This window comes from Acanthochromis polyacanthus, chromosome 1 (genome assembly GCF_021347895.1).
Source record: "Acanthochromis polyacanthus isolate Apoly-LR-REF ecotype Palm Island chromosome 1, KAUST_Apoly_ChrSc, whole genome shotgun sequence".
Lineage (NCBI taxonomy): Eukaryota > Metazoa > Chordata > Actinopteri > Pomacentridae > Acanthochromis > Acanthochromis polyacanthus.
Genome location: NC_067113.1, coordinates 68,904,181 through 68,931,166, shown reverse-complemented (window position 1 = coordinate 68,931,166; position 26,986 = coordinate 68,904,181). Strand labels below are relative to the sequence as shown.

Sequence of the window (26,986 nt, the reverse complement as noted above, 5' to 3'; positions counted from 1 at the left end):
CTCACTCACCTGGAGAGCGCCGGCAGCGCTGTGAGAGTCATGTTCTTTGACTTCTCCAGCGCCTTCAACACCATCAGGCCGGCGCTGCTGCGGGGGAAGCTGGTGGACGCGGGAGTTGATGGACATCTCGCTGCCTGGACCACTGACTACCTCACTGACCGTCCACAGTACGTGCGGCTGCACGGCTGTGAGTCAGAGGTGGTAGTCTGCAGCACGGGGGTGCCCCAGGGCACCGTCCTCTCGCCCTTCCTCTTCACCATCTACACTTCGGACTTCACCTACAACACGGACAGCTGCCATCTCCAGAAGTACTCCGATGACTCCGCCATTGTGGGCTGTGTGTCTGAGGGGAACGAGCTGGAGTATCGGTCGGTCATCATGGACTTTGTGGACTGGTGTGAGTGCAACCATCTGTGCCTCAACACCAGTAAGACGAAGGAGATGGTGGTCGACTTCAGGAGAAGGACACTCCCACATCCACCAGTGAACATCCAGGGGCAGGACATTGAAACAGTGGACAGTTTCAAGTACCTGGGTGTTCACCTCAACAATAAACTGGACTGGTCCCACAACACCGATGCTCTGTACAAGAAGGGCCAGAGTCACCTCCACCTTCTGAGGAGGCTGAGGTCTTTCGGAGTGTGCAGACCTCTACTAAGGACTTTCTACGACACGGTGGTAGCCTCTGCTTTCCTCTACGCTGTCGTCTGCTGGGCCCCGGGCAGCACAGAGCGGGACATGAAGAGACTGAACAAGCTGACCAAGAGGGCCAGCTCTGTCCTGGGCTGCCCACTGGACTCTGTGATGGATGTGGGTGAGAGGAGGATGTTGACCAAGCTCTCATCCATCACGGACAACAGCTCCCACCCACTGCGCCGGACTGTAGTGGAGCTGAGCAGCTCCTTTAGCACAAGACTCAGACACCCTCAGTGCAAGAAGGAGCGCTACCGCAGGTCCTTCATCCCCACTGCCATCAGACTGTATAACACTACTGTGTAGTTGTTATGTGCAATATTTTTATTATCTTGTTCTTGCACTTTCGTGACTTTTGCACTCCTGTTTTTTTGGTTTTTGTTTTTGTTTTTGTTTTTGTTTCTAAGAGCCCTGTAATGTTAAATTTCTCCTTTGTGAGATTAATAAAGTCTATCTTATCTTATCTTATCTTTGCACACAGCTGATGATGAGAGTCTCTGCCTTTAATAGCTGCTCCGCTGTGCAAGGTTGTGTGTTATCCATGATCTTGTCACCGGCCGTGACTACTGCTCTTCTGCATCCCAGCATGCTAGTCAGGAAAGCCATGGCCCACACGAGAGACCTCCATGAAGAGAAACGCTCGAAGCGATGACATCCCAGCTTAAATGAAGGTACAGAGAGTGTTGTAGCATGAGAATGTACCTCACTGTCTGAGTCAGGGTCGACGAGTTCGTGATGTGCCACTTCGGAACAGGGAAATCCATCAGGCAGGGACAGGAAGGGGGGTCCGGTCAGCCATGTGGTGCTCTTGAGCTCAGCTGCAGGAACTGATCACATAGCATAATCTGCTGGGTTTTGAGCTGTGTTGACATAACGCCACTGATCTGGTTTGGTGGACCTTCTGATTCACTGCACCCTGTTGCATACATACACGTAAAACCATCTGGTTTGGTTGTAGATGTATCCCAGGACAACTCTGCTGTCTGTGTAGAACTGCATTGTGTCGATGTTGATGTCTAGCTCTCTCTTTACCAGCTCTGCCATTTCTACTGCTAGCACAGCAGCACCCAGCTCCAGTCTCGGGATTGTGTGAGCAGATGGAGTTGCTAGCTTTGCCTTTCCCAGGATGAAACCAACGTGACACTTGCCATTGCTGTCGATCACCTTCAGGTAGTCTACTGCAACGATAGCCTTCACTGAGGCATCAGAGAAAAAATGGAGCTCTTTCCTCTGAGCAGTAGACAGGGTAGTGGGTGTGTACGCTCTAGGTATCCTGAAGTCCTGAAGGTCTTGCAGTGAATCCTTCCACATCATCCATTCTACTTCCTTAGCATCTGGAAGGGGGGTATCCCAGTCAAGGGTGTCATTGCAGGTGAGTTCTCGCAGCAGGAACTTTCCCTGAATGATGACTGGAGCAACAAGGCCAAGGGGGTCGTAGAGGCTGTTTAACCCGTTGTGGTTCAGCGGCCCGCGGGCGGGCTGTTTTGATATCTGCATAAGCATTTTTCGAAATAGAAAAACACTGCCAACTCGATGATAGAAACATTATACACCGATGGAAAGCTTAGATTCTCATGAATCCGCCGGTATAAACCACTTTCAGATGTGATTACCACAGCGGGTAATATAAACACATTTGTCCGACAAACAACGAATATCCATCCATCCGTTCTCTATACACGGCTTTAACGTACACAGCGCGACACATTTGCGGGTTCATTATTACACACAGATGAAAATATTCCACAAAAAACGGCCATAATCCAACCTTGGACATCTAGACGAAACAAGCCAGTAAAATATTTTGTCCAAAACATGTCTTGAAGTCGGTATATAATCCACGAATCGGTTGTTTTCGAGGAAATGCACCTTGCGATGCGCGTCCAATATTCCCTGTATTTCTCGTCATATTTTTATTTAAAAATAAAATATTAGCGATATTTCGTACTGAAAATGGCTGGAATTGACTGTACCTTATAGGGGTACTACTGAAAGAGCGGCTCTGCGGGTGTAGGACTTCTCTGTGGCTGCTGCTCTGAAGGTAAACACGTCATGTTTGAGCTCCCAGCTGAGTCCTAAGCTGCATTGGATGAGCGCAGAGTTGTCATCAAAGTCCAAGTTTTGCAATCCTTTGGCATAGTCTCCTTGAGAGAAGGCTTTCAGCACCTCAGGGCAGTTTGATGCTATCTTATGGAGGCTTAAGTTTGAGGCAGCCAACATCTCCTGTGTCCTTGTCAGCAGATCGATGGCTTCTGTGGCTGATGGGAGTGACTTGAGCCCATCGTCGACATAGAAGTCGCATTCCACAAAGTGTTCTGTGTCCATCCCGTGTTCACTTGCCCCATGTTCTGCTGCTCAAAGTCCATAGATGGCTACAGCCGGGGAAGGCGAGTTACCGAATACATGGACCTTCATGCGGTATTCTACAATTTCCTGGTTGGGGTCATTCTCTTTGAACCACAGGAAGCGTAGGAAGTCTCGGCTGTCTTCTCTAACAACAAAGCTGTGGAACATCTGTTCGATGTCGGCTATGATGGCCACTGCCTCTCTTCAGAAGCACAGCAAGACTCCAAGCAAACTGTTGTTTAGTTCCGGGCCAGTCAGCAGTACGTCGTTCAGGGAGATGGCGTGATGTTGGGCGCTGGAGTCAAAGACCACTCTGACCTTGTCCGGCTTCTGGGGGTGACAGACACCAAAAATAGGTAAGTATCGGCATTCATCTCCCTCTTTTAGGGGTGGTGCCAACTCAGCCTGGTCATGATCAAAGATGTTTTGCATGAAGGCGACAAAGTCGGCCTTTGTCTTCGGCTTTTTTTCAAGGGTTCGACGGAGGGAGGTGAGTCTGCTAAGTGCTTGTTCCTGATTGTTTGGGAGCCGTCGACGAGGGGCTCTGAATGGGAGAGGCGCCACCTAACTGTTGGTGTCATCGATTCTCGTCTCTCTGTCCATGACTTCCAGAAACATTCGATCCTCAATGGAAAGCCTCACTTTGTCGTCATCTTTGGTACTTTCGAAGATTGTACTGCCCATGCTGCAGGCATAGAAGGCAGGGCTGTTGTGTCTGAGGCTGCGAAGCGAGGTTGCATTCTGTACTTTGGGACTGAACCTCTCCTTGACCTGAAGTTGATTGGAGCATGGAGTGAGGAGAAATGGCCTCCCATTTTCGAGCACTGCAGTGCAGTAGGAAGTCATGGCTGCTGGCTTGTGGGCCGACACATCTCCTACGACGACCCATCCAAAATCTAGACGTTGAGCATAGGGAGCACTGTGAGGACCATTGCATTGCTCCCTGACTTTGTGGGCCTGGAGGACGTCACATCCTAGTAGTATCAGTATTTGGGCCTCGGGATCCAAACTAGGGATCATGCGAGTGATGGACTCCAAATGGCTGTGGTGTTGTGCGGCCTTGGGGGTTGGAATCTCTAACCGATCGTCTGGCATGTGATTGCACTCTGAGTGGTGGAAGCACTAGGTTTGTTTTCCCATCCGGGGACTCCGCAATGAACCCTGTGGCTCTCCTTCCGGATGTCTCCATGACCCCTGCACATGTCCGGAGAGTGTAAGGTGAGTCTGCACACTTGATTTGAAAGAGGTCAAAGAATTCGGATCTTGCCAGAGATCTGTTGCTGTGGTCATCCAGGACAATGTAGACATTAGTCTAGCCCTGTCTGGGTGTGCTTTGGGATAAACCTTAACCAGGCAGATCTTGGAACAGGAACGGAGGGTTTGCCCTCTGCCACACACCTCTGTACATTTAGATGTGACTGTTGGCTCAGGTACTTTTCCTTCGCTCTCCCCGCCGTACTGTGATGGAGGGTCCCTGTTTCCCATGGTGGTGGTCCAGGGTGAAGTGCACCTACATGATCTTCACTATCACATTCGCTGCATTGCAGTACTGCCTTTCAGTTCTTTGCCAGATGGGTTGTAGAGGAGCAACACTTAAAACAGACACCATTCTCCTTCAGAAAGGTTCTGCGCTCTTGAAGTGGCTTGCTACGAAAACCCCAGCACTTCTTCAGAGGATGTGGTTTCTGATGGATGGGACACTGTTTTCCAATGTCGTCGGGCTTGTGACTTAAACTGTCCATTTGGGGAGTGGTGCGATTTGTTGTGACATCTGTCTCATGGGTAGAGACTTGTCTTTTGGCAGTTCTCATTTCTCTTTCGGGTTTGTTCGTGTTTCAGGAACTGGCTGGATGTTTTTGATGAAGTTGGGGTGAGAGTGAAGCTGGGGTCATTTTATCTGCGTGCTCGCTGCAGATGGAATCTGTGAAGTAGGTGAAGGGGGGGGGAAAGAGACGCAATGTTGTTCTTTGTACTGAGAACCTTTAGCCAGCCATTTCTCTTGAAGACTGCGCGGCAGCTTTTCAACAATAGGGTTCACACCCCTGGCCGTGTCCAGGTACGAAAGCCCTGGCAGATGGCCTTCAGACTTAGCAGAGCTTAATTCCATCAGCAGGTCTCCCAGTTCCCTTAGTTTCGCAGGATCTTTGTTGAAAATTTTAGGGAAGTTCTCTAACCTTTCGAAGAGAGCTCTCTCAATAACTTCAGGGGAGCCGTAACACTCCTCTAGGTGTGCCCAGGCGAGTTGTAGGCCTACAGCAGGGTTGGCAACATAAACGAAGCGGATCCTTCTGACGTGCTCCGAGGACTCTCTTCCTAACCACTTAGTCAACAGGTCGAGCTCCTCACTGGCATTTAAACTGAGTTCTCTGGTGGTGTTGATGAAGGAAGACCTCTACGCCCAGTAGTTTTCTGGATGGTCGTTGAACTGGGTGAGACCGGAGCTCAAAAGCTCCCGACGCACAAAATATCTTGTAATGTCACTCATACCAGTTGTATCACTAGGATTAAGCTGAGGCTGGACTCTGAGAGGTGAGTAATATGGCTGAACAGCACGTGCGCATGCAGCTTCCAGCTTGGCATGGGCCCTGATAGCAGCTTTGCTTATTGAAGAGAGTCTGGATCCTCCAGATGTGGTGGAATGCAGGGAGACAGCATTGAGTCCCAGGTCTCGTTCTGTGGCAGTCTCATCACTGCCAGTATCTCCGCCTATGTCGGTGTTGTCTGTCATTGTTTATTATTTCTGTAGTTAACCCTTTAAGCTTCAGTCAATTCCAGCCGTTTTCAGTACAGAAAATCGCTAATATTCTATTTTTAAATTAAAAAATGACGAAAAATACAGGGAATATTGGACGCACATCACGAGGTGCATTTCCTTGAAAACGACCGATTCGTGGATTTTATACCGACTTCAGGACATGTTTTGGACAAAATAGTTTACTGGCTTGTGTTGTCTGGATGTAAAAGGTTGGATTATGGCCGTTTTTTGTGGAATCTTTTTTTTTTGTGTGCAATAATAAACCCGGAAATGTGAGTCGCGCTGTGTGTGTTGAAGCCGTGTATAGAGAACGGATGGATGAAAATTTGTTTTTGTCGGACAAATGTGTTTTTCTCACCCGCTGTGGTAATCACATCTGAAAGTGGTTTATACCGGCGGATTCATGAGAATCTAAGCTTTCCATCGGCGTATAGTGTTTGTATAATCGGGTTTGCAGCCGTCGGACATTCTTGAAATTCCTATGCAAATTAGTAAGTGTACCGCCGGCGGTACACCTACGACGCACTGAAGCGTAAAGGGTTAAAGTGCCCGCCGTGAAGACATCTTTTTATTATTCTGTCCTACGTGTCTGTCTGTGACGTAAACAGTTCGACAGTTAGCTAACATGAGGTGAGGATCCCAAAGAAGACAGAGTCCAGGATTGACTTTTAAAGACTTTAGTGATCTTCACTGAATCCACTTCCCTCCTGTTTTGTAAAACTGTACAAACAACACAGAAAGCTAGGAGCTAGTCTGCAGTCTAACATGCAGTAAACGAGTAGAAGTAAACTAAAGTTACACAGCATGTAGGATTATCCTTCCGGGCGGAACACCTGCCCGGACAAAGATTGGTTCCTATTTATAATAATCGAGCTCATTGGCTCCTACACAGCACTCATTTCACTATCTCTTAAACACACGTCTCTCTAGAGGACTCCAAACAGGAGCAGAACTTACAGACGAAGCTTTCCAAGGCACCAAAGGTGAGGAGAAACAATGAACGGGAGCTAGGATGACAGAAACCCTCTCTGTGTAGAACGAGCTTGCATTCGACCGGCAGCTCTCATGAAAATACGCCGAAGAGGAAAGTTAGCGGAAACTACTAGCGAGAGAGAGGAAATCACCTTCAAAATAAAAGTCCATTTTCACTTCCTGTTAACGTAATGTCACAGGAAGCATAAAGTTGAGTTTAGAGTTAGAACAAAAGGAGTTAACCCCTTAAACTTCAGTGTACCGCCGGCGGTACACCTACTAATTTGCATAGGAATTTCAAGAATGTCCGACAGCTGCAAACGCGATTATACAAACACTATACGCCGATGGAAAGCTTAGATTCTCATGAATCCGCCGGTATAGACCACTTTCAGATGTGATTACCACAGTGGGTGAGAAAAACACATTTGTCCAACAAAAACAGATATTCACCCATCCGTTTTCTATACACGGCTTCAACGCACACAGCGCGACTCACATTTCCGGGTTCATTATTACACACAGAAAAAAGATTCCACAAAAAACGGCCATAATCCAACCTTTTACATCCAGACGACACAAGCCAGTAAACTATTTTGTCCAAAACATGTCCTGAAGTCGGTATAAAATCCACCAATCGGTCGTTTTCAAGGAAATGCACCTCACGATGCGTGTCCAATATTCCCTGTATTTTTCGTCATTTTTTAAATTTAAAAATAGAATATTAGCGGTTATTAGCGACTGAAATGGCTGGAATTGACTGCAGGTTAAAGGGTTAAAAAGAAAAAGAGAGAAAAGAGTTTAAAAGTAAAGAGTAATGACACTGCAGCAATAAAGTAGAGAAGAGAATAAAAGTTGAGATAAGAGGAATAGATGTTGAAGTTAAAGGGGTAAATGCAGAATAGCAGAACTAGTAACGATGGAAATGACCGTGCAAGCTTAACAGGACAGGCCTGGATCTTGTTAACGGTAAGAAATGTGTGAATTAGACGCTTTGTGTGAAAGTTGGCTGAGTAGTCAGATTGGTGTTTAAAAACAAAAGAGGACAGAGTAGATTTACCTTTGGGCCCAGAGGTCAATTGGTAAACTACAATATAGAGAAGAAGAGATGAAATAAAGAGAGAAAAAGAGAAAAAGAGGCCTAGAGAAAAACAGAGTTTGAGAAAAAGGAATAGGATAATAAAGAGGAATGAAAAGCCACAGATTCGGATGAAGCCCTCTGGGAGGCAGTTAGCACTGGCCTAAAACCTGTTACATGTGATCACATGTAGTGGGTCAGTTAAAAAAAACTGAGGGTGTGATTTTAATTCAGTCATAGATAAAGTATTTTAAAGTTATAAATAGACGTATGGCTTCCTAAGGTAGCTTTTTGACTGAGTTATTTATGCTCCATGGTAGCACAAATTTAGGTGATAAGTGAAAAAGAGAAAGATGCGGCTGAAAGCATGCTTTTAGGATGTATGAGTGACTTGACTGTGGGATTGGATGCTGACTGAGTGTTTTGGGTGATGTTCAATAGGCCTATGTGCTTTATTTAGTGAGTTTGAGTTGTTTGATTGTGTGTTGAATGTGTGTGTTTCGTTCTGTGAGTGTGTGTGGCACCCGTGTTTACATTGGGGTCTGGGTCTGGAGTGCACCCTAGAGTCCCTATATTAAGAGAGTAGCGACAACTGGGGATTTGAAGCCATTTTGTTTTCATTCACAGTGCCACGCACTAATGCACCCGTGACTGTGTGTGTACTCGCTTAGCGCGCGCTATGTGTTTTATTTGGATTTTTACATTCTAAGCTTTCTAGTCATTGTTCAAAGTGGTGATTGCTTATCAATAACAATGTTTTGTTTTTTTTTACAATTTAGAGAACACAGGAACTCTACTGGAGCGTATGCCAAATATGGGACGCGTAGCGCAAGGTGCACATTCACGAAAACTAGCTATTTGTGGATTGTTTACTGATTTCAAGACATGTTTTGGACAAAATATTTTACTGGCTTGTTTTGTCTGGATGTCCAAGGTTGGATTATGGCTATTTTTTGTGGAATGTTTTCATCTGTGACTAGTTATGAGCCTTCAAAGGTGATTTGTGCTGTTTACGTTATTTGTTGTTTGTTGGACAAATCTGTTTATATTACTCGCTGTGGTAATCACATCTGAAAGTGGATTATACTGGTGGATTCATGAGAATCTAAGCTTTCCATGGGTGTATAATGTTTCTATCATTGAGTTTGCAGCTTCGGTCAAGTTAGCAAAATACGTTTGCTAAATTGACGGCCCGAATACGGAAGTTTAACGGGTTATGGTACCCAACAGTCACCAGTAACACATCTCCATGCATGAAATGGTCAAAGTCGAAATAACCACAACTGCCTAAAATCAAATCAGACTTTTCTATCTGTCATTCACCCATACATCATAACATGTAAGTACATACATGGGACTAACCTGGCACAAAAACGATGATGAAGTCGGTTTCCATCCCACTCTCCGGACTTTATTTTCCCACAGTTTCCTTCTTTCAGGATCACTGGGAAATCTAAACGTGGAATCCCTTCTCTGACCGATTTGTGCACCCAAAGGCACAACAGCCCGTCATTTTTCAGGGAATTTAGGAAGCGCTGGAAGACCTGGAATTACTCTCGGCGGTGTAAACAATGTTAACAGGAAAACCCGGCGTTCATGAATAGGAAACAAAATGGCGCCCTTAGATCACGTGACCAAAATTTTTTGGACCCGTCATGTCGATACTCTGATAATATACGGACTCTACCTGACAGTACCCACCCCCTTTTATGTGTGCCTCCTGGTGCATGAACAACAAAAACAAAAAAACAAAAATACCCCAGTCGGGTGGGTGGAGGTGGCTAGGCCAGAGGGCCAAAAACAAAGAGTCCGGATCAGTCCGGGGTGGCTCCAATGCGCGCCAAGGCGAACCAGTCCAAAAACTAAAACCCATGTCACAGACGGTCCAAAACAAAACAAAGCCCCCTCAAGGGTTCAGAACTCTGGGGGCCGTCGATGGCCGGTAGCGAACCACTCTGGGGGCTGGCGGCGAAACCACTCTGGGGGCCAGCGGCGAAACCACTCTGGGGGCCGGCGGTGAAGGCGGCAAAACCACTCTGGGGGCCAGCGGCGAAGGCGGCAAAACCACTCTGGTGGCGGTCTACGAAGGCGACGGTGGCGAAACCACTCTGGAGGCCATCGGCAAAGGTGACGGAACCACTCTGGAGGCCGTCAGCGAAGGCGACGGAACCACTCTGGAGGCCGTCGGTGAAGGAACCACTATGGAGGCTGTCAGCGAAGGCAACGGAACCACTTTGGAGGCCGTCGGCGAAGGCAACGGAACCACTCTGGAGGCCGTCGGCGAAGGAACTACTCTGCAGGCCATCGGCAAAGGCGACGAGGACCCTCTGGAGGCTGTCGGTGAAGGAACCACTCTGGAGGCCATCGGCGAAGGCGACGAGGACCCTCTGGCGGCCGGGCAGGAGGCTGGCAACGGCGGACGAGGAGAGGACCCTCTGGCGGCCGGGCTGGAGGCCAGCAACGACAGGGCCCCTCTGTAGACTCTGGATCCAGGGAAACCGCTGGAGGATCGTCAGTGTCGACCCGCTCCGGGGCGTTTGAGGCAGTGGAGAAGACACTCTGAAGACCGTCTAGGGCAGCTGACACACTCTGAAGGCCATCTTTGGCGACTGCGAAGACACTCTGAAGGCCGTCTGGGGCGGCTGCGAAGACACTCTGAAGGCCATCTGGGGCAGCGGCGAAGACACTCTGAAGGCCGTCAGAGGCGGAGGCGGAGACTAATACACTCTGAAGGCCGGCGGCGGTGGAGGCGGAGGCGAACACACTGTGAAGGCCGGCGGCGGCGGAGGCGGAGGCGAGCACACTCTGAAGACCGGCGGTGGCGGAGGCGAACACACTCTGAAGGCCGGCGGCGGAGGAGGCGAACACACTCTGAAGGCTGGCGGTGGAGGAAGTGAACACACTCTGAAGGCCGGCGGAGGCGAAAAAACTCTGAAGGCCGGCGGCGGCGGCGGAGGCGGAGGCAAACACACTCTGAAGGCCGGCGGGGGCGGAGGCGGAGGCGAACACATTCTGAAGGCCGGTGGCAGCGGTGTAGACACTCTGAAGGCCGGCAGCGGCGGCGTAGACACTCTGGAGTGCGGCTGCTGCGTCCTTGACCCGCTCTGGAGCTGCTGCGGCTGCTGCGACCCACTCTGAGACGTCTGAGAATGAGACGCTCGGCGGCGGGACCTCCATGACGCTTGGCGGCGCTCGGCGACGCTTGGTGGTGGGGCCTCCACAACACTCGGCGGCGGAACCTCCGTGATGCTGGGGAGCAGCGACGTCCGGAGCATTGGGGAGCGGCAAGGTGTGGGGTTTCCTAAACCCTCGCTTCCTTCTGGAAGGCTTTCTGGATGACTTTGATGGTGTAGTGCAGTGGTCGGCAACTGGTGGCCCGCGGGCCAAAACTGGCCCGTCAGGAATAATATCTGGCCCACCAGATGATTTTGAAAATTTGATTTGGCATGGAGCCAAGCCAGTCCGTCACCACAACATGAAACTCACGTGGTCGGCTGCTGCCGGGAATTTCCGCATTTGCGCTACTGGTCGGACACAGTTGTACCAGCCAGATTTCACTGAGCAACAGTGTGTGCAAAACATGTGTGTGTATCGGGAGTCATTTTTAATACATCTGTGATCAGAATTGAGACGTGTGTCCCAAGCAGCAGCGATCGGCTGTAGAAGCTCCGCTGCTCGTGGTATTGCCCCCCCCGGAATCGGAGCGCACCCCCCGCAGGTTGGCCCGCTGTTCGATTGTTTACAAACATTTTGGCCCGAAGCCACATCTACTTGCCGACCCCTGGTGTAGTGGCTGAAACTGGGTGTGTTAGTCCATTGTTGCTGGCTGACTGGAAACTAAAAAATCCGGTCCGGACAACAATCAAATGGTGGGTTCTGGCTGAAGCATACTCTGCGTAATTTTGGAAACTTGATAGGCCATTTGTCAAAAACGTGCCTAGTTTACTATCTTTTCATATGTTTCTATTGTTAAGGCAATCATCAAAGTGTAATAAAATGTCCTTTGATTAATCAATAAAAGAATTTGAATGTCTAGATGATTTGTTACACATTATTACTCCTTATATGATTTTTACTCATATACTGTATAGTTTTGTTTGTGTAGGGTCTTTTTTCTCTAAAAACCAGTTCATGTGTGTAAAGTGAACCCCCACCACCAACCCTCTACCTTACACCCTCCACAGCCACCAACCCTCCCACCGCAGACAGACACCCATCAGTCTGATTTGCATTTGTATAGCTCACAGCATTTTCATTGACACTGGAAAGCTCCCCTCCTTGGAGATCAGCCGTCCATCTCAATTCCTGACAATTCTCAGTAGTTTTTGTGCTTCCTAAAAATTGCTGTTTATTGCTGTTAATTTGAAATTCCACGGAAACTTTCAGTGCCGTTAACTGTCGAAAATCCCCCCTTTCATGCCGTGCAGTGTTCGTCTTTGGTTGTCCCGAAATCGCAGCGCTCTGCTAGCTTCTCTCGAACAAAAGCTTCCACGCTCTCCCCTTGGAGCTGTGAGCGTCTGTGGAAACAGGCACGTTCGTGTATCGTATTCCTCCTGGACACAAAATGTTCATCAAACTTTCTCATCACTTTGTCATAGTAGTGCTCGACATCCTCCTGAAACGTGAATGTGCTAAATATAGGTTCTGACTCTTTGCCCATAGCATATAACAGCGTATTAACTTGTACATCACCGTCTTCTTGGTCCAGCTTTGTTGCTATCCGAAAGTGGGAAAAGCGCTGTCTCCAGATCAGCCATGCCGAAGGCTGGGTGAAGTCAAATGGTTCAGGAGCTTGAAACTTAGCCATTTCGTTGCTTCAGTCTTGTCCTCAGGGCGAAAGAGCGACTTCTGACACCATGTCATGAATTCACGGATTCATGGAAGAAGTTTCAACTGTTTTATTAACAGGTTTTTCCAGGAGATAACAGCGGAGTCGGGACTTCATGGCAACAACAGTTTTTTTACGTCAGCCGTAAAACATAACTGTAGACGTAAACAAGCAGTGTCAATCGATATGAAAACCAGTAGCTCCCTCTAGTGGTGCTTACTATGAAATACATTATATACATCACATCACACTTTAAAGCTCATGTTATTCTTTCTATTGTCTTTGTTGGGATGAATTTATCTTTAGAATATGAATGTGGGTGTTTTTGTGCCTTCATGTTTGCTTGCTGCTGACAGGTGATTCTGATCTGTGAACAACTTAGACTTGATGTTGATATTTTACCTTTAGGTGGTGTTTGTAATACAGAGTATTTATTGTTAAAGCTTTAGGACCCCTGTGACAGTTTGTTCTTTATTCATGATTTTCCACCATGCAGGTACAATCACAGTTTGCAGCAACCTTTTAAAATTATGTACAATATTGCAAACCAGTTTTCAGCAGGCCAGTATTAAGAAAAATCCATTACAAGCTTCAGTACTGCTTCTGTGATAAAACAAACACTGAATATTCCCTAAACACACTTACAATCTGTCTAGTTTGTGATCTTTAAAAGCTCAAATGACAGAAATTGTGTTGAACAGAATCTGACCGTAAAGAGGTTCAGCAGTGAGATGAACAGGGTGGATGTCTGCTTCTGGTTCCAGGTTCTTCAGGATTCCCTGTTGCTGTTGTTGGTGTTTTAGGAGGACTGTTGGTCCTTGCAGTCTGCATCGCTGCAGTTCTCACCTGTAGAAGAAAATATATATAATATATATATTATTTAGCTTCTGACACTTCATCTTCATCAGCTGAAAATCCAGACCCTAAGAAGGTGAGTAGATTTTCACACAAGCGCAGCTCACCAAACTGAATAAACACGTGTGTGTGTGTGTGTGTGTGTGTGTGTGTGTGTGTGTGTGTGTGTGTGTGTGTGTGTGTGTGTGTGTGTGTAAACACATATATATGCATATACACACATATATGAATGTTGTGTCAGCAGACATTCAGAAACATGTAGACGTGTAGTCGTCCTGTGATGCTTTACACTGAAAATGTTAGTCTCTTGATTGATTTATCACTGTGTGATTCAGTGGAATTACAGAAGAGTGATCTGGATGTGTGGTATGAAGTGAAAGGTGACAGATTGCAATTTATGAAAAATAACGGCTTCATTATTTCTCCCTGTTTGATCAACTGTCTCAACAGAAGAGTAGCGAGGATGGAGGATGATGATAAAAACCAAAACACGAATCTATCATCAACAAATCTGTTGATGATAGATTCTGTGGTTTTAATGTACAAAACCAGACGGAGTACACAGTCTTTAAAGTTGAAATGAAATTGTTCAAATGTATTTGAATCATCTCTCTGAAAGACATTGCTGATCGTTATGTGTTTTTCCAGTTTATCAGCATCCATGGTTCATTTCAGTCTACAGTTGTGCTCATAAGTATACATACCCACCGAACAATAGACGTCTATTAGACGTCTAGATTTTTTTAGACCTAATTTCAACCGTCTAGATGCCGTCTGTTTTTACACAGAATTTAGACGTTGAAGTTTAATCAATTATTCTATAACTATTTATTTAAAAAAACAACTGTAAGGTGCATAGCTAGTATCTAAATACTGAACTAAAGTAATTATGTTAGCCGTTGAGTGATATTCAGTATAGTATAAATATATCCGAGATTTAGACGTTTAAATCTCTACCGCATTTCAACGTCTAGATATACACCGAATCCAGACAACTGAATTTAATCCATCATTCAAACGTTGTTAATTTAAAAAACAACTGTAAGGTGCATAGCTAATCTCCAAATACTAAACTAATATAATTCTGATAGCCGTTGAGCGATATACAGTCTAGTCTAAATATATCCGAGATTTAGACGTCTAAATCTCTACTGCATTTCAACGTTTAGACATAGACCGAATATAGACAACAGAATTTTATCCATCATTTAATATTTTTTTATTTAAAACAATAAATGCATGTTGCACAAATGATCTCCAAATACTGAACTAAATCATTTATGATAGCCATAAGCGATATCGCTTATAGACCGAATTTCAACAAATTAATTTTATCCAAAGTTATTTATTTAAAACAATAACTGCATGTTGCAGAACTGATCTCTTGATATTGGACTAAAATCCTTTTATTAGACATAATCGCTATAAACTAAAGTCTATATGTAGACGTCTAATATTCCGCTTTTCAACGCCGACACCATTCAGAGGTATGTATTTTAAATCTTCGGAAAATAAAAGAAACAATAATCTAATGGAATATAGCCAGCTCTTTCCATGTGCAGTGCCATCTTGGCTTCTATGTTGTCAAGATGCAGCCACTTTATTGGTGGAGCACGCTCACGTGACGCACCGTGCAACCACTTCCTGGCAAAATATTATTCCGCTCAGAGAAGTAGTCCATGATAAAACTTATCGCCATAGCCGCTTTGCCACGATCAACGACAAAAATAATTGGTCGCTCTGTAAGGCTACGCTTTGTATTCGTATGGAGATCACATGATCATAACATGAAAAATGCTTCACTTTATGGACAGCACAACTTCCGAGCATGCTTCTGACAGAGGAATTATGCGCACATGCAGTCGTTGGTTTGCAAAGTTTGAAGAAGACACGGAGGAAAAAGTTTCGAAGAAGTAAATTTGACCTCATTCAGCGGTTAAGAGGTGGGTGCTGAAGCAGATATTATAGAAAAATGTTTAAGTTAGCAATGTTTGGTCCTTATACAATCATGCTTCAGTTTAGCATTTGCATGCATCGTGTGTCGGTTGATAGCATGAGGGCTAGCTAGTAAGTTGCTAGTTTAGCCAGTGTGGGCCATCGACTAGTGGGGAACTTCGTTTGTTTTCAACCTGGGGTCAGTTTTCATATGTCATTTCATACATGTGAGTGATGGAGAAATGATTTTTCGACATAGCTCCAGTATTTACCCAGCTTCACAGCTCAGCTAGCGAAAAGTATGGGGCAACTTGCCCCCCGCGTCAAAGTCCGCCCTAACGTGCTTTTTTTCCCCCCATACTGACCGGCTCGGATAGTCTAAACGAGTGTCTCACAACACTGAGAAGTGAACGAAAACCTGGAGTTGAGCTCAATTTTGTGTATGTTTGAAGTTAAGCTGCTGTTTTTATGTAGACTGATGCTTCCCAAGGTACAAATTGGCCATGGTATTGATATTAAATAGTGATGTTGCTATGATGACTTATACTTCTCTTTTCTTTGATACACAGCTCATTCCTCTGTAGGTCAGCGGCCCAAAACTCCAAGGATTAAAGGTAAATTAAAGCTATTGTGTCAGGTTTAGCAGGGTTTTTTTGGTGCATGGGTTATGATTTTGGCTATGATTTTGTTTAACAGCCAAATTAAAGCATTACATTTAACTGGTCTTTTGTATTGCATGAAGCAGTAAAAAATGAAGAATCCTTCTGGATAATACTATGCGATTTGAACTAATGTTACCAAATGTCAAGTCTGTATATTTTTGTTGTTCTTGTTTGCAGAGAGTGTTTGCAGTCGGTTTCCAAATGCCACAGAAGAACAAGTCGGAGCAGCTCTCGGTGATCACCTAAAACAGACGCCAGCTCGATGTGGTGGGGGGGCTACAGGAAAGACAGAACTTCCCCCTTCTGAATTTTTTTCTAAAAGCCCCACAAAGTTCTTTAAAAACAAGTGTTTTTTTTTTTTTAAACAAACGTTTTAAATCTATTTTTTTATTTTCCTTTTCGCATTGAGAGGCAGATTTCATAAAAACAGTTAAAAGGTTGTTAAAAGTATTTATATATATATATTTAAATATTTTTTCCACTGTTATAATGTGTAATATTTTGTTCAGTTTATTTTGAATTGTTTTAATTTTTCCAAGTTCAAGGTTTAAATTTATGTTCTATTTGTGTAACATTAAAGAAAAATTATGCCAAGTCCATGATTGTAATGGTTGTATTCTGAATGAATGTACTGTAATTGCAATTCCAGTCTACTGATGACAAATGTAGATTAGTGTTAAATTATGAAAAAGCATGACATTAGATTAAAAATGTCATGAAGGTCCAGAAAGAGACACATTGGCGAAATAGTCGGGACATCCTGAGAGTACATCAAGGTAAGAATTGCAGGTAATTTCTCATTTAGGCTTTTTTTTGTGAGAGAGATTTTTGTCTACAGTACTTTTTTTTTACATTTTTATTGTGAATATTTTTTAGAAATTGCCAAATTCTAATTAATTTATTCGAATTTGGGGAAAATATGCATTAATGATTGTCAGTTTATTACAGTATTGATAGGAAACCACTGACTTTTTTTAGGTGTAACAGACGGCTAATAGACGTCTATTAGACGTGTAGTCTAAAATAGGTATACCAGAGGTCTAAAAATGAAAGTTATTTAGACTAGACCGCTAATAGACGTCTAATAAACGTCTTAGTGTATACCTGGGTTTCTATTTGGTATAAGCATGAACGTCAGATGAACGTCTAAAATTTAGACGTCTAAATTTAGACGTCTGCTGTACGGGATTTCAACATCTGAATGTCTATAAATACACATTGTTTAGACGTCTAATAAACGTCTAAGTGTATACCTGGGTTTATATTCGGTATAAGCTTGAACGTTGGATAAACGTCTAAAATTTAGACGTCTAAAAAACTTTCACTTTTAGACCTCTGATTTACCGATTTTAGACTAGACGTCTAAGGAACATCTAGACGTCGTATAGACGTCTTTTAGACCGAAAAATGCTCGGTGGGTGGAGGTGGGGTGGTAGGTGAAACTGGGGCTTACCTTAGCACTGATAACAACCAGGTCACCAGCCTTGAGATGAACAACATCGCTCACCCAACCACAAACGAACTGGTTGTAAGCCTCAAGGCATTTGTATGCCTTCATCTGATCCATACTGTATGCACTCTGTGTCTAAACAAGGTAGTTCACGATGTCGCAGTAGGTCACTTCGGGCAGGCCGCTGTGGGTGCTTGTCCAGTCCTTCTGTGTAACTTCATAAGGATCGATTCCATCAATTAACTCCAACTTCCTCTGATATCGGTCTTTCGAAGTGCTATCAAGTGTGTCGATATACTTTTTCAGCTGAGTGGCAGCCATAGCCAACAAATACTAGGCTAAATGATAAACTCCAGTCACGGACTCAACAAAGCTCACCACTCAAAATGGCACTAAGCTACTTACCAACCCGGAAGTGTGACGTCAGTGAAAAGGGTCTATTGATAGGTTATATGAACCGCAGCGTTTTAATGATGCTACCGGACGAAGCCGTGCAGTTACGGTAGCGCTCTCTGTATACGTTCTCAAGGGAACCAGTAGCCTATCAGTGATTAGTTTAACACTGATCACTGATAGGCTACTGGTAACACTAGTTTCCTGTAGAGTTCCTGTATTGAAGAGTTGCGACAACTGGAGATTTGACGGCATTTTGTTTCCATTCACTGTGCCATGCCCTAATGCACCCGTGACTGTGTGTGTGTGTTTTATTTGGATTTTTACACTCTAAGCTTTCTAGTCATCGTTCAAAAGTAAAAAAAGGATGATTGCTTATCAATAATAATGATTTTTTTTTTTTTTTTTTTTTACAATTTAGAGGACAGATTTGTGTATGTGTAACCGATGTGTATGTGTGTGTTGTCAGGATCACAGAAGTAGGTAGTCCAGTGGAGTTTTCTTCACGCTTTATTCTGCAGAAGAAAGGAATACATGTGACTGTCTTCTGCTGAATTGTCTTCTTACACTCTGCTTCCACAGCAGGCAAACACCGACTGTCTCAGATACATCCAGAACATACATTTTCAATACAAAATTTTATAACAATGAAAATAAATCAAACAGAAAATGAAGAACAATGCCACCTGGTGGCCAGAATTAACAGTTTATCGTGGTGGGATAACTGAATGAAAATAAAACTTAACTTAAAATTAAACATACCTGCAGAAGAAAGGAATAATGTGACTGTCCTCTGCTGAATTGTCTTCATGCACTCTGCTTCTAAACATATAAACAAAGAACAATGAACACCCGAGCTGTGCTGCCTGATTAGACACAGAGCACGCGTCCTGACTGACTACTCGTGCAAAAATAGCACAACCAAAAACATCTATAAAACCTCAAATAATGGTCAGAAGAACACAACACAGCTAGACATTAAAATAATACACAATGATAAATAATATTCACCGAAGACTACAACATAAAACGCTAAATATATAAAGAAAACAACACGAAATCACAGCAGCTAAGTAAGGAATGTAGGGAAAATGGATAATTATCCTACAACTTACCCACAGCAGGCAAACACCGACTGTGTGGGATATACGGCAGAAGCTACGGAAGCCCCGGAGGCGCTACAGAAGCCCAGGAGGCACAAGCAGAGCAGGGTGCATAAAGGCAATTCATATTTACAAAATCAATGAAATAATGGCAAATAAAAAGAACTCATTGAGATAAAATTCAAATATATTCAAAATAACAGCAATAAACAAGAAATGAAAATAATAATTTTTAAAAATGAACTTTTAACTCCGTTACATATGAACACAGGAGAAACGGAAAGGGGGAAGGGACACTTATGTAGACTTATTTGAGCAATGCGAAATAATTTGCTTCGCCATTCTGGTATATTCTTTTGGTGCCCCCATCTCCTTCATTATTCTTCCTTTTTACCTTCTCTCTCTTGTAGTGATATTGCTTTATTAAACGTTAATTTAAAACGTTAATTAATTGGGGCACCACCTAGCGTTTTAATTGCCAGGAAATTTATTAATTAACATTAATTTTTAAAAAATTAATTAATTTAAATTTTGATTAGTTAATCAGTCTAATATCTGAATGGCAAGAATCCTCGAAAAACATTGACCCCAGTCAACACATATAAATGCAAAAGAGACTGTAATTTTGGTCTAAATGAAAGATATTTATTGACTAATAAATATCAGGGATTAATACAGTGACAAATATGGAGTGAATAAAGGCTGTGTGTGTAGGTTATTTAAATTTGCATTTCTAATCTGAGATTATGGCACTGACTAATCAGACCGCGGAAGAGATATTGAGGAGTTTAATAATTTGGAATATGAACAACGGGTAAGTGATTAAACGGAGTTATTAATATTTAGATCGAGCTATTATTTTTGACATCAACCATTAGTTCAGATCACGCGTCAGCTGTTCTTACTTGTCGTTGAAGAAGAGGGATCGCTCAAAGTTCAGAGGCTGGGACGTGGTTGCTGTGGCACGGAGCTCGTTGGTTCCGAGAGGAGGACCGGCCGTGCTGCTGGCTGCTATGGCAACGCTTCTTCGTCCTGCCTGCTTCAAACTTCGAGTGTCCTAGGGTTCTGGCTTGACCCAGTTCGTCTGGTGCTCAGCTGACGGTGGCGAGGGCTGGAACAGCCTGCGTTCTTCTGGGTTGATGTTGTCAAAAAAAATATCTTAGAAGCTGAAGACTCTATTTCTGCCAGTCAGTGTGGCTGAGGACCAAGCAGGGTGGAACGCTTTATCGGGGAAATATAAAAACGACAGAACAGAATCGAATTGGTTCCTATCAAAAATCAATCGCAGTTAAAACAAAATTGTAGATCTGTTTGTTGGAGATGAGCAAAAATATCTATTCTGAACAAAAAGTCAATGATTAAAGAAGTCGGAGTTATCAGAGGCCCGCTCTGATAGCCACTAGTTAGAATTTCAGAGAAAGAAGAGGCGCGCCCAAAAAAAAAAGGAAGATTCGCTTAACGCAGTTCTTGTAGCGAGTCAGAAGAAGTAAGAGGTAAGGGAGAGAACAAAGAAGTGTGAAGCTTCTTATACTTTTTTGGCTAAAGGAGGCAGAGAACTAGAAGTTTAAGCGTGAGTTTGAGACCCTGGGGACCCTCCTCCCTGTGGGCTCCGATAGAGGAGAGCTGATCTTGATCAAATAGGGGATTAAAAATATTAAAACGTGCAAAAAGCGGTCTGTTTACTCTTGCCATGATTCTTACAATATATTTTAAACAGTCAAATATAAAACTACTACTGAGTATACAAGCTACTCGACAAATATATGAGTTAATACGTCCTACTTATATGCTTGTGTGCTTCATCTACTATTATGTGTACCACAGTGAAACAGGGTACTATGACAAACATATTGTGACCAATAGAACAGTTTTCCAGGTCTTTGTAACCTGAATAAAGTACAGTTTTATGATTAAGTCAGTGAAATCCTTGATAATGTCATGGCATTCTGACGTCAAGAGGGGGCAATGTTGAGCTGTGGAAGAAATTGCAACACGGTCTCACGGGGATTCGTGAAACTGTTACGTAAATTTTTTGTTTCTTTTTCGTGCGCACCAACACGATTTCGTCATGTTTTTCGTGCCGCTCACCACGAAATGTTTTTCGTGTTGCTCACAACGAAACCCGCTGTGGTAATCACAGCTGAAAGTGGTTTATACCAGCGGATTCATGACGATCTAAGCTGTCCATCGGCGTATACTGCTTGTGTGATCGCGTTTGCGGCCGCCGGCCGCCGGACATTCTTGAAATTCCTATGCAAATTGGAAAAAAAAAAAAAAAAAAAAAAAAAAAAAAAAAAAAGGTAAGTGTACCACCGGGTTATGGTTATGGTTAGGGTTATGGTTAGGGACGATGTCATGCAAAATATAGCGTTGGATTCGCCATGGTTTTACATTAAAAATATAATACACACATTCGTTTGAAATACGTTCTGGGTGGCACGAAAAGTCCGCCGTTTAAAATACATTGGTGCGCATTTCGTGGTGAGCGGCACGAAAAACATGACGAAATCGTGTTGGTGCGCACGAAACCGAAACTAAAACTTACGTGACAGTTTCACGAATCCTCGTGAGATCGGGCTGGAAATTGAGTTAGAGAAACAGTAAACCGTAAGTTCACTAACTTCTGATATCAGAGGCCTAGGAACGTCAGAGTTGAACCAACATGTATAACAAGTTATTACTTCAGCTTTGATAATCTCAAAATCACAAAATATATTTCAGAAATATGATTTTAGAAAGAGTCCTTGTGGGCAGCAGACAGAGAGTGAGCGTCTTTCTGCAGCCCTCCTGGGGTGAGACAGCCCGGTCTCACGGGGATTCGTGAAACTGTCACGTCAGTTTTTGTTTCGGTTTCGTGCGCACCAACACGATGTCGTCATGTTTTTCGTGCCGCTCACCACGAGCGAAACCCGCTGTGGTAATCACATCTGAAAGTGGTTTATACCGGCGGATTCATGATGATCTAAGCTGTCCATCGGCGTTTGCGGCCGCAGTAGCGGCCGCAGTAGCGGCCGCAAACGCCGATGGACAGCTTAAATCGTCATGAATCCGCCGGTATAAACCACTTTCAGATGTGATCCGGCTGCTGTTGCGGCCGCAAACGCCGATGGACAGCTTAGATCGTCATGAATCCGCCGAATTTGCATAGGAATTTAAAGAATGTCCGGCGGCCGAAGCGGCGGGCGGCCGCAGTGGCGGCCGCAAACGCCAATGGACAGCTTAGATCGTCATGAATCCGCCGGTATAAACCACTTTCAGATGTGATTACCACAGCGGGTTTCGCTCGTGGTGAGCGGCACGAAAAACATGACGACATCGTGTTGGTGCGCACGAAACCGAAACAAAAACTGACGTGACAGTTTCACGAATCCCCGTGAGACCGTGTTGGGTGAGAAGAGGTCATTAATTATTTACGACCTGCCATGGATGTAGAGAACCAGAGACAGAGCAGAGCCTCAGAGGAGGATTTCAGTTCATCAAAGCATTCAGACCAAAAGGGGAGAAAACAATCCTTTAAATGCAAATTTGGGAAGGTGTGAAATGTTTGTGTCCCCTCCAGCTCCCTGCAAGGGGTCTCAATGTCTTCTGTGAAGGTAGAAATACAAGAAAACATACAAATACAACAATACATGTGAGAGTCTGCAAAAAGGGGTTTACTTGCCAGGTCACAGGTCACCATAAATGAGTTTTATGAGGCTTTTAGGTGGAAGATGGAGATGTCTCTGGCCATAAAAGTCCTCTTTGGAGCTCTTAGTCTGTTTGTTTAAGGCCTCTCTGGCTGAAGACAGCATGTTTTTCCCGGAGGTGATATCTCCTCAGGAATGTGTGGAGCCTCTTTATTATGCAGTCCCCTACACTCTTTAACTATCTCTCTTCATCTCTCTCATCTAGTGTTCATATCATCTCATCTTATATAGGTTCTCTCCATCGTTTCATCTTACATTTTATCTTTTTTTTCATTTCTCTTCATCTTTCCTCATCTCAACTTTTTTTCTTCTCTCTTCTCATCTTCAAGCTATTCCATGTTTCTATCTCTTCATCTTATCTCCCATCTCCCTCTTTTCACCTCTCTCTTCGTCACAGTCACTTGACTTGCACTTTTCTATCTGTCATTCACCCATACATCATAACATGAAAGTACATACATGGGACTGACCTGGCACAAAAACGATGATGAAGTCGGTTTCCACCCCACTCTCCGGACTTTATTTTCCCACAGTTTCCTTCTTTCAGGATCACTGGGAAACCTAAACATGTGGAATCCCTTCTCTGACCGATTTGTGCACCCAAAGGCCCAACAGCCTGTCATTTTTCAGGTATTTAGGAAGTGTTGGAAGACCTGGAATTACTCTCGGTGGTGTAAACGTTAACAGGAAAACCCAGCGTTCATGAATTAGAAACAAAATGGCGCCCATACATCATGTGACCAAATTTTTTGGACCCGTCATGTCACAACTCTTTAATACAGGAACACTACAGGAAACAACTCCATCAGTCCACTAATCTCTGATTTCCTCATTTAATTTAAGATGCTGCTAAAGAAAAGTGTTACCCCAACCAACCATTATGTGCCTGTATACAATATAAACCCGTGTGTACATGTTTCAGCCTGCTGCTATGCTTTTTAAAAGTAAATCTCTGCAAAGGATTCCTTCTGTTCCAACATGAGGCCCAGAGATGACAAGATAAACCTGAAGAGTTGCTTAAAACAGAGCACATACAAAAAGAGCAGTGCAGAATATATACACTACCAGTCAAAGGTTTGGACACACCATCTCATTTAATATTTTTATCTAATTATTTTATACATTGCAGATTAATACTGTAGACATCAAAACAAAACAATACATAAGGAATTAGGTTTGTAAATAAAAACATGTTCATCTTCAGTACTAATCTACAAAGTAGAAAATAATACAAATAAATAAAAAGCATTGAATGAGAAGGTGTGTCCAGAGTTTTGACTGGTAGTGTACAATTTAATGTATACCATAGCAGATGACAAGTTAAGGCTCAAAGTGTTCTGTTAGAGAGGTACTGAAGAATAGGAAAGACACCATATCGAATCACAGCTTATCAAATATCTGATAGCAGGGCATGTTTCCAAGGGTGGGGGTGAGGTTAGTTTAATGAGAAACTCGTTAAGCACGCCATTGCACACAGCAGACGTCCAGTTTTGTTTAGGGACAGTAGCTGGACGTTAATGTGAGCTGCTCACCGTCTGAGGCTCTTCTATGTGTCACTATCGGTCAGTATCAGAAAGGTACCGTTACTTTGGCCTGTCGTGGCATTTAAAATGAAGAATTTCACTGGCTATGTGAAAAGACATTCTACATTGATGCAGCAACATTGATCCAGAAGCAGCAGCATTTCAAGTTACTGCACAGGCAGGGGGCATCTGCATTCTGATTTTGTACTCACAAGAGGACAAAGGTTGTTTAATCTAGACCACATCCACCCATGGGGGGCTGGAGTCTATCCCAGCTGACTTAGGGTGAAGACAGGGGACACCCTGGACAGGTAACAGTCTATCACAGGACTACATACAGAGACAAACAATCACACTCACATTCACACCTGACCAGTAAAACCAGAGGGCGAGTCAGGGATCTTCTAGCTGTGAGGCGACAGTGCTAACTACAAATCCACTGTACAGTTCCCACAACACATACAAAAATGTGTAAATTAACCTCACTTCATCTAATAGTCCTAAACCAGTCTCACTAGTTTGAGACTGTTTAGGACTAATAAATGAAATCACAGTTTTTAAGGCATTCAGTTAGTTAAAACCCACTAATACAACTGCACACTAATCTCTCCGACAAAATGGAAGATGGTTCAGAAGTCTGCTTTATATACAATGTATTTATTCAAACACATTTAAGCGGCAACACAATATGTGTGTAACTAATGAGATTTCTGTCACATCCTATGAATGCCATTTAAAGCCATTAAAACCCCATTCGGACTCAATACATGTCTCAGTGGGAGGTGTTGTAAATTTTTAATATGATCTGCCTGGCTCATTGATTTTAATCTGGTTCAGAGAGTTTCTGTGGCGAAAGCTTCACCTCCTCCACAGGATGGTATTCAGCAAACTCATTGCTCCTCCTGTGATTCAAATCTTGTCAGAAAGTACATCATTTACAAAAAAAAACTCTACTCCTTTCCTCCTTTAATTCTGCATTTTATCAGATCAGAGTGAATTTCAGCTATTGATAAAGTTTTTGCCCATCTGATAGATGTCAACATAAAGGACTATTTAGAAACTGACAAAATGATGGTGAAACATTAAAGCAGCCAGGAAACACACACGGCGAAACTATTCTAAATCGACTTTAAATGGCACCGACCAGGTTACACTATTTGTAAACTGTGTAAAATTCCAAGGTGTGCTCTGACAGGCTAACTCTGTACTTATGCCAACTTTAAAAATCCTAAGGCGAATAGTTAATTTACCACTTTAGGTTTGAGGTTCTAGTTACATTTTAGTGACATTTAGGGCAAAAAATCAATTTCTGTTTCATAGACTCAAAATATATTAGTCTAGGGTCAAATTTTCTCAGGAATCTGAAAATGGAATCATTTATGCAAAATCTTTTATGATTTCCACTCCACAGGGCTTTAATTGACACAAAGTTGAAATGAGAAAAATGTGAACTTCGCCTATACACTACCATATTTTATTGTACATTTTCTGTCATGAACTATGTATTACATCACTTTCTGCTCATATAACACTTTTTCTTCACCAAAATATCAGTCTTGTCTCAGGTCAGATAATGCAAGCTGTTATATTAGGTGCATTTTGTCACTTTTAGCTGCCCTTGCAGCATCAGTATTGTTTTCTGCAAGAATGTCAACATTCACAGTTCTCACTTTGCTGTATCTGTCTTCACCATACCACTTTATCCTCAGGATATCTGGACACAATGTCATTAACACTTTTTGCACGATATCTTCGTTGCCGAAGTGAAAGGTTTCCTACATACTTGTACTGTGCAGTATCAATACAAGGGAGATAAGCTGATAGATACTGAAATAATATGTCAAGGTTGTCAAAAGGATTGCTTGGAAGTAGCCCAATAAGTTGTGCCTTCACTCTAAACAGCTGTCGAGATTAAACGGATCTTGTTGAAATTTTGCTGCAAGAGGGTCCCACATCATGCTCATCTGAACTCTGCTGTTCACTGGTTCCTGACTGCTCTAGTTGCCACCTCACTTTGGCAGCTTTCTGCCTTACTACAGACACTGACTCCCCTTGTCTCTTAGATGCCATTACATCTCTCGTTCTTCTTCGTAAGGTGTTAGGAGTCATTGCTTCATCATGGAGAGGTGGTCACCCTCTAGCATTCGGTATTGCTTGTTCTTCTGAAGATTCCTTGGCAGGTCCTTTTGTCTCAGCTTCTTTGCCTCTATGAACTTGGGTTGCATGAGTGTGATATGCCCTCTTCTCCACATCAGTAAGCTTGGAATACTCCCCAGAAGGCCTGCCTCCACCCCGGAAGGCTTTCGTCTTGGCATCTTGTCTCTATTCAGTTAGTCTGGAATGTAAAAATATTGTCAGTTAGCCTTTATTTCATAACACATGCAACAGTTATGCTTAGTTTACCTACAAATAATATAAAAAGCCTTTCCTTAGTTGTTCTGGCTGGATATATTGACTTTATCATTGAATAAGTACGTGAATATATGCAAAATTGGCAGACGTTTTCTAAAACAAATATGAAAACTTGGTCGTAAAAAAAAAACTTGATCTCAATTTATTAAAGTTATTAGTCTAAAACAATGTAAACTGTTTATAGCCCATATAAACGGGTATAAGTGATTCAATTTTGGTTGCTCTACATTGACAATTGAGTGAATGCAAGTTTTTTTTACGACAGCATGTATTTTTTTTCACAAACTGAAAATTG

General features: G+C 43.4%; 2 long non-coding RNA genes across 2 annotated transcripts; one reads left to right on the top strand and one right to left on the bottom strand.

Moving 5' to 3' along the window:
* The first annotated feature begins 13,837 nt into the window (after nucleotides 1-13,837).
* LOC127535875 (uncharacterized) lies at nucleotides 13,838-16,424 on the top strand. The gene is made up of 3 exons (XR_007944758.1): nucleotides 13,838-15,470; nucleotides 16,032-16,076; nucleotides 16,302-16,424. It is a non-coding gene; the product is annotated as an uncharacterized LOC127535875 (long non-coding RNA).
* On the bottom strand, nucleotides 16,402-19,140 carry LOC127535861 (uncharacterized). The gene is made up of 3 exons (XR_007944743.1): nucleotides 19,083-19,140; nucleotides 18,730-18,789; nucleotides 16,402-18,482 (listed from the first exon to the last, which is right to left on the bottom strand). It is a non-coding gene; the product is annotated as an uncharacterized LOC127535861 (long non-coding RNA).
* Nucleotides 19,141-26,986: the final 7,846 nt, after the last annotated feature.